This window comes from Mustelus asterias, chromosome 2, assembly GCF_964213995.1.
Source record: "Mustelus asterias chromosome 2, sMusAst1.hap1.1, whole genome shotgun sequence".
Taxonomy (NCBI): Eukaryota; Metazoa; Chordata; class Chondrichthyes; order Carcharhiniformes; family Triakidae; genus Mustelus; species Mustelus asterias.
In genome coordinates this window covers 145057916-145070056 of record NC_135802.1, presented here as the reverse complement: position 1 = coordinate 145070056, position 12141 = coordinate 145057916, and positions in this window count along the sequence as shown.

Sequence of the window (12141 nt, the reverse complement as noted above, 5' to 3'; positions counted from 1 at the left end):
TGCAGCATTTGTAACAAGATGAATGAACTAATAGTACAAATGGAAATAAATAAGTATATGCTATGATTGCAACCATGTGTCTATAATGGCTAAGTGACCACAAATGGGACCTGAATATTCTGTCAGTGAAATGTCAAATAACCTTGAAAGAAAGGCAAAGGTGGTAAGGTTGATCAAAGATAAGATTAGTACAGTAGTGAGAAAGGATCTTGGTTTGGAGGATCAAAATGTAGAATCAGTTTGGGGTGGAGATAAGGAATAGCAAAGGAAAGTAACTGGTGGGGGTGGTTTAAAGATCCCTTGAAATTGCTACACTGTGGGACAGCATCAATCATGAAATAATAAAGGTTTGCAAAAATGGTACCACAATATTTGTGGGAGATTTTAATCTTTACCTAGATTGGGTGAATCAAATTGGAAAAGGTAGCCTGGAAGATGAGTCCATGGTGTATTTAGGATAATTTGTTAGAATAGTACATTCTGGAAGCAACCAGGGAACAGGCTATTTTTGGCCTGGTAATATGTATTGAGGCAAAATTCATTAATGACCTCATAGTAAAGGATCCTCTAGACAAAAGTGATCATAACATGATAACATTCCGTTTGCAAGTGAGAAATTTGGATGTGAAACCAGTGTCTGTAACTTAAATAAAGGCAATTGCAAGGGTATGAATTCAGAGTTGGCTAAACTGAACTAGGAAAATAGGTTAAAAGGCAAGATGGTACAAAAGCAATGGCAGACATTCAAAGAGGTATTTCATAACTCTCAACAAACGTGTAATCCAATGAGAAAGAAAGACTACAAGGTGATGTGCAATCCATGGCTAACAAAGGAAGTTAAGGATGATATCAAATTGAAATAAAAGATATACAATACTGCAAAGATTAGTAGCAGGCCAGAAGATTGGGCGCATTTAGAAATCAGCAAAGGATGACCGAAAGAAAAATGAAGAATGAGACATTGGAGTGAGAGATAAGTAGCAAATAACATTAAAAAGACAGTAAAAGCTTCTACAAGTATAAAAAAAGGAAAAGAGTCACTAAAGTGAGTATTAGTTCCTTGCAGCAGACTTGTCCAACTCGGGGGCTACAATATAGTCCCCAAAGCTTCTGTATCCAACTACGGGAGCCAGTATTCAAACTACGGTTTCTGCAAGGATCTGTTCCTGCAATCACAGGCTGGTTATAGGCTCACTGACAAGTCTATCACCAAGTTAAAGAGAGAAACATGATCAGTGTTTCTCGTTTCGTTTCTACAGCATGACTCTCGACCTTTGGCTGCACTCTCTAGCCCTTATGCGTCAGCCCCCAAAGGAGCACAACAATCAAGATGGAAGAGCAGATGGGCAAATGGCCTCTTTCTGCACTGTAGGTTTCTATGGGTTAACTCTGCTGCTTGACACCTTTTAATGGTCATTGTTATTAATATTTGTTAAAATTTGCTCATTAGCCTCAAGTGAGAAACAAAATGCAAAAAGGGTGGACAAGCCTGCCTTAGTGGGCAAGAATAAGGAATTAATAATTGTAAACAAGGAAATGGCAGAGACCTGGAATAAGTATTTTGTATCTTTCTTAGAAGACGACAAAAAGAGCATCCCAAGAATAGCAGAAAAACAGGAGGCAAGAGGAACCTTCATGAGGAACTTAAAAACATTCACAATCACTACAGAAAGTGTATGAGGAAAACTAATTAGGCAAAAAGATGACAAGTTCCGTGGACTTGACAACCTGCATCGTAGGGTCTTAAAGGAAGTTTTTTTTAAATTCATTTATTGATGGGATGTGGATATCACTGACTAAACCAGCATATTGCTCAAGATGGTGGGCAATTAAGGATGGCCCAAGCATTAACATACACATTCAGTGAAAGAATTAATTATAAACAATTCCTGGCTGCAGAGATAGTAGATGTATTGGTTGTAATTTTCCAAAATTCCCTGGATTACTGGAAGGTCTGAGTGGATTGGAAAGCTGTAAATGTAACACCTCTGTTCAAGAAAGGAGGGGGGACAGAAAGCAGAAACTATTAGCCAGTTAGTCGAACATCTGTCAATGGCAAAATGCTAGAATCCATTATTGAAGTAGGAGCAGAACATTTAGTTGGATGAAGGGGATACCAGTGGAGATAGTGTATTTGATTTCCAAGAGTCATTCAATAAGATGCCACATAAAAGATTATTGCACAAGACAAGAAATCATGGTGTTGGGGGTGATAGATTAGCATACATTGGCTAATGAACAGGAAACAGAATCAGGCTAAATGGGTCATTTTCAGGTTGGCAAACTGTAATGGAGTGCCACAAGGATCAATGCCGGACCTCAACTATTTACAATCCATATTAATGACTTGGACCAACTAAACTGGAGTCAAATTTGGTGCTGATACAAAGATAGGAAAGCAAGTTGAGGAGAATACAAGGAGTAGAAAAAGGATATGGATAGGTTAAGTGAGTGAATAAAGATTTAGTTGATGGGACATAAGATGTAAGGCTGTTCACTGACAGGAAGAATAGAAATGCAGAACATTATTTAAATTGAGAGAGACTGCAGAATTCTGCAGTACCAAGGGATCTGGGGGCCTTGTACATGAATCACTACAAATCAACATGCAAGTACAGCAAATAATCAGGCAGGCAAATGGAATAATGACCTTTATTGCAAGGTGAAAAGAGAATAAAAATAGTGAAGTCTATCTACAACTGTACAGGGTATTAGTGAGACCACACCTGGAGTATTGTGTCCAGTTTTAGTCATTACTTAAGAAAAGATACATGTTGAAGTGTTTGTCTTATGGGGAAAGATTAAGTAGGTTGGGCATTTACTCATTAGAATTCAGAAGAATGGGAGGTGATTTTATTGAAACATACAAGACTCTGAGGGAACTTGACAGAGTAGATACTGAGAAGATATTTCCTCTCATGGAGGAATCCAGAACTAAAAGGTACAGTTTCAAAGCAAGGGTACTCCCATTTTAAACACTGAGGAGGAATTTCTTTCTCAGTGCTACTCTTTGAAAATTCTCTTCCTCAAAGAGCAGTGGAGGCTGGGTCATTGGATACATTCATGGCCGAATTGGGCAGATTTTCGATTGACCAAGGAGATAAGTGGAGTTACGGCAAGAGTCAGGTCAGCAATGATCTTACTGAATGGCAGAATAGGCTTGATGGAACAAATGGCCTATTTCCACTCCTATTTCATATGATCTCATGAACTAAAAGATCCCATAGTCTCTGCTATTAGACAATCGCAATTTCTAAAAGCATTGTAGAAAGAAAAGACTGAATAAGAAACATGCCCAAGCTTGATTGTGGTCTACTGCTTGGCATTGTGTGCACATACATCTCTGTGGTTGGAGCAGACAAAATTAGAAAACAGATTCTGTTTTCACAGGAAGAGTCATTTCCAAGAGTTTAAAAAGTAAGCTTATTGAAACTTTTAGGGGCTGAGGTGACTTAAATGCAAGGATTATTTTACAGCATTTCCAATGTGCAAATAATTCTATGACCTTTTCTGAAAACCTAAAAATAATTTCTTTGGTTTTATAGTTACCCACCAGATCTATACAGAGACTGTTACTTCAGTTAAATAAAACTCCCAAATGTGCATACATTTCTTCCCTTCCTCCACCCATCACTTGAAACAATTGTTATGGTTGTGTAGGGCTCCAACTGTGCTTACAACCATCCAGAAACTCCTTAAAGTAAGTATTCTTTATGAATCCAGGAAATAAATGAGCTATTCAACTGCAGAAGAGTCATTATTGGGCCTGTTCTTATCCTCACCCAAATACAGGTTTCTACTGAGGATCATGAGATCATAATCGTGAATTCTCTATTCCTAACCAGACCTATTGTATCCCCTGATCACTGCCCGAGCCAAAATGCCTGGGACGTACCACGTGGTTGGTATGGTTTATACTTACTATATATGCTTTATCCAAATGAAATCAGGAGATTCATTCGTAAGCTTCAGTAAGAATCTTGGCAAACACTTCTTTTTAATATTCACAATCTTTCAGATGGCATTAATATCTGAATATGGAGCCACGGGTACAAAATTCTACTTTGATTGGGATGCAAATCAGGCAGAAGCTAATCCAGTTATGCCACTGTACATGCTGCCCAACTTTCCTTTCCATCGACTTCCCTGATCTGATCAGCTGCCCTACACTAGTTTTTAAAAATGTTATTTTGGGTCAAAGAAAGGGAATGAGGTAAGTGCTGCTGGAGGAAGACCAAAATTTCAATGAGAGCTCTGTATTTATTTACAAAAAGCAATAGAAATGTTCTACGTGGCTCCTTGCAACATTGCATTCATGGTGACTCAGCAAAACCATGTGCTGGCAATGGCAGGATTACATAATCAGTCAAGAAAAAATTCTAAAACTGAGCCAGAAAATATGACAAGAATTTTTTGAGATCCAATTAACGCAGAGGCTGGTTACACAGAGAAATTATACTAAAAAACAAACTAACTTCAGCAGCAACTTACATTTTTAGAGTGTTCACTGCATGATTTACAGGTTAATGGATAGTGAATGGACACCACAAATATCTAAGATTTTGGGAAGTTAGTCTTGAAAGGCCTTAACTCAACCCTTATTCTCACCCACACAGTACCCTCGTGCAGTCATGTAACCTTTGGCAACGTCATCTGCAGATACAAGGTCAGCTTCCTCATGCAAGATGCCATCTAGATTTACCCTCCTGTGGCCTCTGTTGTCAGATTCCTTGCCCAACATCCAGTTGTGAATGAGCTGTAATTTCTTTCAGTCAAACATCAGTGAAGCTGAAGCTACCAATTTAGGCCTCCAGTACAAACTCTGTACCTTCACTATGATTCCACCTTCCTCCCAACCAATGGTTCAGATTGAAGCGAACAATAAAAAAATTGCAGAGTTAAGAGCCCACATTCAAGCCTGAAAATCCAACATTTATCCTTCACGTCCTAACAAGACTATAACAAAGCAGTGCTGAACCTAGATGCAGGAATTTGTGAACTTGTGTGAACAGGCCAGGTTGAAACACTAATCATTATCAGTTTGGGTATAAGTAAAATGATTCTATAATGATCACTAAATAGGGACAGGGTTGATCTTGGCCAACATTTATGTCACAGCACTACCAAAAACAGATTAATTGGTCACTCAGAATGATGCAACAAGCTGTGGACATTTGGTCCACTGTGCGCATGCCAACTCTTTTGTAGTACAATCCAATTAATCCCACTTCCCTGATCTTCCCCATGCCTTGTAACTTTTTTCAAGTATTTATCAATTATCAAATGAATTTGCTTCCATCACTCAAAGGAATTGTATTGCAGATCTCAAAAATTCAGTTTAACAATGTTTTCTCACATCACCTCTGGTTAATTTGCCAATCAACTTAAATATTTGTCCTCTGGTTAGCAACTCTGCTGTCACAGTAAACCAGGAGAAACTGTTTACAATCAAAATAGTCAAATTTGAAAGTTTTGAAATTTGAATAGTCTCTGCTCTAATGAGAACACCACCAACTTCACGAGTCTGTCCATGTAACTGAAGTTCCCTATCCCTGGTACCGTTCAAATGAAGCTCATCCTTGCTCTCGCTAAGGCCTCGATTATATGCTCCTTTATCAATGGATTTCATTTGATCATATTTGGTTTCATGTCTGGTGTGCAAAGCAAGATAACAAGTTGGAGATTGGCACCTTGTGTTTACCAGCACCGGAGAGAAAGTTTTCCAATTTAGCAACATAGGTTCAGTAACACTGGCAAAGGAACACACATCTTAGCTTATTAATAAATTCCTGAGTTTGACAGCTTGGGCTAAGGTTATGGATTTCCTTAAAATAAGTAAATATCACAGCTGAATAAATATAAATTAACAAATCTTCTATGGTATGACTCACAAAGTGTTGCAGGTTTAATATCAAGATGGGTGCTATTTCACATAGTATTAGTTGGGAGACTGAATTACTAGCATGGTTGTAACACTGGAATTTGAGAGCACTAGAAAGGAGGCCAGCGTTGGCAGTACTGGGATGGAATCTAGTCGTATTTCTTTCAGGGACTCGAATGGGAATGATGAGGGGACGGATCCCCATGTTTTGCACATGGAGGAACCGACCTATAAATGTGGGCCAAATATCCAACTGACTAAATGTGATCAAATAAAGCAAGGTAATTTGGTTGGCGGTTATCAAGAGAGGAGAAACAACCAAATTAAACCAATTCCTGAACCAAACACTGAAATGGCTTTCTTTTCCAAACTTTTATGGTTCCATGAAAATCATCTTTGCACTTTCCAACATTTTCTTTGGACAACTTGACTCCCATAGCAACTTCGCTACCTCATTACACACACACCTGCTAAAGAGAACGCTGCTCCTCTATAGTGTATTAGTGTATGCCAGGGAATTAATACTGGGATGTATTAAAGATATTTTGTGTCTGCCTTCACTGTACATAGAACATAACAGCGCAGTACAGGCCCTTCACCCCTCGATGTTGCGCCGACCAGTGAAACCAATCTAAAGCCCATCTAACCTACAATATTCCAATATCATCTATATACGTTTATCCAATGACCATTTAAATGCCCTTAATGTTGGCGAGTCCACCACTGCTGCAGGCAGGGCATTCCACACCCTTACTACTCTCCGAGTGAAGAACCTACCGCTGACATCTGTCCTATATCTATCACCCCTCAATTTAAAGCTATGTCCCCTTGTGCTAGCTATCACCATCCGAGGAAAAAGGCTCTCACTATCCACCCTATCTAATCCTCTGATCATCTTGTATGCCTCTATTAAGTCACCTCTTAACCTTCTTCTCTCTAACGAAAACCTGTAGACGACACAAGTAATGTTCCAGAAATAATTGTAATTCAAGAGGTGAAAAGGAGGGTGGAACTCAAAAAGATTATCACCAAAGAACACTGAAAAATATATCAGAACTAAAGGCCAACACGAACCAGTTCCTGATGGACTTTCTAGAGTCTTAAATAAGTGGCTGCTGAGGTAGTAGATAACTGCTTTTAATTTTCCAAAATTCCCTCAATTCTGGGAAGGGGTCCCATCAGTTTGGAAAATAATAAATGCAGCTCCTCCATTCAAGAAAAGAGGGAAACAGAAAACAGGAAGTTACAGGTCAGTTATCTTAACATCTATCATAGGGAAAATGCTGGAACTTATTAGTAAGAAGGTTATAGCACAGCACTTGAAATATCTTGATGCATCTCAGGCAGAGCCAACATGGCTTAGTGAAAGGGAAATTGTGTTTGACTAATTTATTAGAGTTCTTTCAGGAAGCAATTAGAGTAATGGGGAACCTGTAGATGTGCTGTACTTGGATTTCCAACAGGAATATGGACAAGGTGCCACATCAAAATTCACGACATAAAATAAGAGTTCATGGTGTAGGGGGTGACATAGTAAAATGGATAGAGGATTAGTTAGCAAACAGGAAACAGAAAGTTGGGGGTAAATGGGTCATTTTAAGATAAGCAAGAAGTAACCAGTGGACAGCAAAGGGATCAGTGCTAGGACCTTAATTATTTACAATTTACATGAGATGACTTGGATGAAGAGACTGAATGCATGGTTGCTAACTTTGCTGATGACACAAAGATAGAGTAAATTATGAGGACAAGGAGTCTGCAAAAGGATAAAGAGAGGTGGAGTGGGCAAAAATGTAGCAGATAAAGTATAATATGGGAAAAATATGAACGTGCTCATTTTGGCAGGAAGAATAGAAAAGCAGCATATTATTTACATGGAGAGAAATTTCAGAACTCGAGGTACAGAGGGATCTGGATGTCCTGGTACATGAATCACTTGGTATGCAGGTACAGCTAGTCATTAGGAAAGCTATCACGGGGGAATGAAATATTAAAGTAGGGAACCACATTGATGAGACCAACAATGTGAGTGCTGGGTAGTTTTTGGTCTCCTTATTTAAAAGGAAGCAGTGCAAAAAGCTTGACTCAATCCTGAGATGAAGGGGTTGTCTTAAGAAACAGTTAGTCTGGTTGCATCTGTATGCGCAGGAGTTTAGATGAATGAGAGGTGATCTTATTGAAACATAAGACACTGGAGGGATGACAGGATGGATGCTGAAAGGAATTTCCCCTTGTGGGAGAGATTAGAACTAGAAAACACTTTAAAAATAAGGGATCTCCCATTTAAAACAAAGATGAGGAGATCTTTTCTCTTCAGGGTCATCAATTTATGAAAAGAGAGCAGTGTTGGCAGGGTCACTGACTATTTTTATGGCTGAGTTGGATAGATTCCTGACTCAAGGGAGTTAAAGCATAAAGAGGGTAGACAGGAAAAGAGGCCACAATTAGATCAGCATTATCTTATTAAATAGCAGAGCAGGCTGAAGGGACAGAATGGCCTACTCCTTTTCCTAATTAGTTGTTCATATGCTTACTTATGATCACTTTGACTTCCCACTGCATGGTTAGGCAAGATGTTACATATAATTATGTGGTATGAAACAACTGTACACTGCTGAAGTGCCCTTCAGTCATTGTAAAAACAGAACAGATAATTAGGGCGAGTGTGAACATTTGTACTACAACTGGGTTCTTTAAAATGATGCTACTAATCCCACTTGGTGAAAGAGTGTTGATCGCCAAACATGTTCAATATCGCTTTGTCATGTCAGCTGTCTTCCGTCAGTTTAAATGCCTCACTTAGGACTTCAACAGGTAGCAATGATTCCACTAAATAGACAGAACTAATTATTCTTCTCCCTCCATCAGAGAAAACTAGTGGGAGTCCTAATTTGATTAGAATTTAATGCTTGACAAGGACAGAACTGAACAAAATAAAAAAATCTAGTATCTTATTGTGTTGCCTTCTGTGGGCTCATCTATGCAGATGTTCCAATTGTTCTAACAAAGAAACAAACCAGCCATTCATATAAACATAAAATATCCCACAGTATTTTACAGAAAGTGTATGGAAAATAATCACCAAACCAGGAAAGGAAGATTAGAAGCAAAACTTGCGGATTTTAAAGACGAGTGCAGAGAAGTTTAGGGAGGGGATTCTGGAAAGTAGGACTAAGACAACTGAAATATCTGTCATCAATTATTGGAAGAGAGAAGAAAGAACAGAAAGTTTAGGGAGTTATAGAGATGGAAGGAGAATAAGCATGATGGGGAAATGCCACAGAGCAATGTAAAGATGATTTTAAACTTAGGCACTGAGGAACAGGGAGCCAATGTAGGTCAGTGAGCACTGGGGCATACAGGACTTAGTTTACAAAAGTTGTATGAAGGGAGGCCAATGAAAGCACAAGAGTAGTCGAGTCTGGAGATGAAAAGACAGAAGTGCGGAGGCAGCAGAGGCTAACAATGATTGCAAGCGGTCTCAAGGATGGAGAAGATTTGGAGTTGAAGTTAAGCTCAGACAGTGCAGTATTCCAGCTTATTCTATAAGTCCAACAGGAAAATGCCAACACTCCTCCTCCCAGAAAGCCAAGGTTCAAACATGGGCCTCCGAAGTCCTCTACTTCTGAACAAAGAGGAACACAATAGAAGGAAACAAAAATATGCAAGTACATTTTCACTAGAGGATTGAGCAGATAAACAGTCTGCAGTGAATTTGAGCCAGTTAACCACTGGTTACATGTTTCACAGTCTGATGTAGGGTTCTGTTAAACATTAATAGTGCATGTGAGTAGAACTTTACTTCAAAACCAGGTTAGTCATCCAAATCCAGAAATTGTTTGGAAAAAAACTATAGCAAGACTGCAAGAAACACACTTGTTTGTAAACAAGAACTCGATCAGCTACGTTACCCGAATATAATTTGGGCGGCATAGTGGTTAGCACTGTTGCCTCATAGCGCTAGGGATCCGGGTTCGATTCCCGGCTTGGGTCACTGTCTGTTTGGAGTTTGCACGTTCTCCCCATGTCCGCGTGGGTTTCCTCCAGTGCTCCGGTTTCCTCCCACACTCCAAAGATGTGCAGGTTAAGTGGACTGGCCATGTTAAATTGTCCCTTAGTGTCAGAGGGACTAGCTATGGCATGGGCGTTATGGGAATAGGGCCTGGGTGGGATTGTGGTTGGTGCATACTCGATGGGTCGAATGGCCTCCTTCTACACTATGATTCTATGAAATCTATAAAATCAATCTGGTGATCTTGATGGATTTACTGCAGGGAAAATGTCCTACTGTTAAGAAAATCATTAGTGTCTATATCAGTATCTTCAGTTACAAAGGATTTAGTTGGGTAGTGTTAAAACAAAGAGTAGTTACTTCAAAAAGGTACGTTTTAGTTCATTTGTTTTCAATACATTTATTGCATGCTCTCTAAAGTGGCATAATTAATTTGCTGCCTTATAAGATGCAGATAAGAAAATTCACCACGTGAGTAATGAAAATCTCAGATCCTAAGACAATGCAAAATTTCATCATAAACTAGGTAGAAATTAGAATGATTGGTTAGCAGAATTCTTTTTTTTAATGTAGAGAATTGTTTGAACGTGGAATGGCCTATTACTGAAAATGAAGGAAAACAATCTACAATTACAGCTTTTAAAAAGGACAAATATTTGAAATTATATATTTAAAAGGGAACAAAAATGGAACCAAGTACATAGTTATTTTTCCCCCCAGAGAGCCAACATTGGCACTTTGAAACATAGAAAAACTACAGCACAAAACAGGCCCTTTGGCCCCACAAGTTGTGCCGAACATATCCCTACCTTTTAGGCCTACCTATAACCCTCCATCCTATTAAGTCCCATGTACTCATCCAGGAGTCTCTTAAAAGACCCTATTGAGTTTGCCTCCACCACCACTGACGGCAGCCAATTCCACTTTGTGCCAAATGGTTTCCGTAAGTAGTACAAAATTTTATAAAGGTGCAGAGCAAACAGTGACTCAATATAAATAACTAGCATGACGGCGAGTAACCAAAACGAAACAATACTATTACAGTATTCTTCAATATAGATCTATGATTCCGTAGCCAATTCTCAAAATATGAACAAATGACAATCAAGGCTAATATTTTAAAACATTGCTTAGTATAAGCCCTCTTGTGGACTGTTGAGATCTTTTGAGATTCCATTTATACACAATTTCTTCCCTAAACCCTTGATGTCTCCTCCATTCTAACATGGAACAATACTTCAGATGTCTAATGTGCAGTGATGGTTTATGCAACTGTGGTAGGTACCAAAACTCAAGTCCAACATCCACACCCACGTTCACGTTACAACAGGAGGTAGGGAACCTCTCCCTAATCTAGGAGGTGCACTCACCAACTTTACTGTCCTCTACACTGTTCTACCAAAATTTACACCGAAGATATTGTTACTGTGTACAGCTCAGCTCCTTTCTGGGCCATTCAGGACAGGGAGAAGTGGCAGAATCTTTCACACACCCTTATTTTTGTTAAGGGCAGAAACTTGTCGTTATTTTACATGTCAGTTGTAGTCTTCAAAGTCAAAATTATTTTCTCCCCTCCTCTGAAAAACACAGTTTTCCTACAGAAACGTTAGTAGCGACAAACAGCCATAAATAATGAATGCCTACTTGTGATCAGTATGCTTGTGCAGGCAATGCACTGAATGAGGCAAGTCATCTAATCTGTCATAGTGACAAGGACGTAGCAATTAAATAATTTGGATGTGGGCAACAATTGGGCCACTACATGATATAGTGTAGGATTCACACAGCTTTCCATAGGAAAAAAGATCAGTTCTTTCAACATTTTTTTCCTTCAATGTGTGGCAAGAGAGGGGAGGGAGCATACGACAAGAATTGGACACGAGAAAGTTGTAATATAAAAATAGGTGACATTGCAATTTTTTTTAAAAAAGGTTATACCAAGTATGCAACTCTCCAAACAGGGTTTGGCAGCTAATCTGAACAACCTTGTTCTGCATGCTGTAAAAGCAAAGGGAGGGAGGGAGGGACGTCAGCTGCAGCATGTAACTGCGCCTTGTACTATCAACGTAGGATCAGACACACCCTCCCCATCCCAAGATGTAAACCTCGCACTTGCAATTCAATAAACAGCTGCCTGCATTCACCGATCAGGAATGTCAAAAGTGTTTTCTTGACAGCAAAAAATGCAAGGAGGTTTGACACTTCAGTCTGTTGTTTGGCAGCATTGCCAAGGAGTGTTGGTAATCAG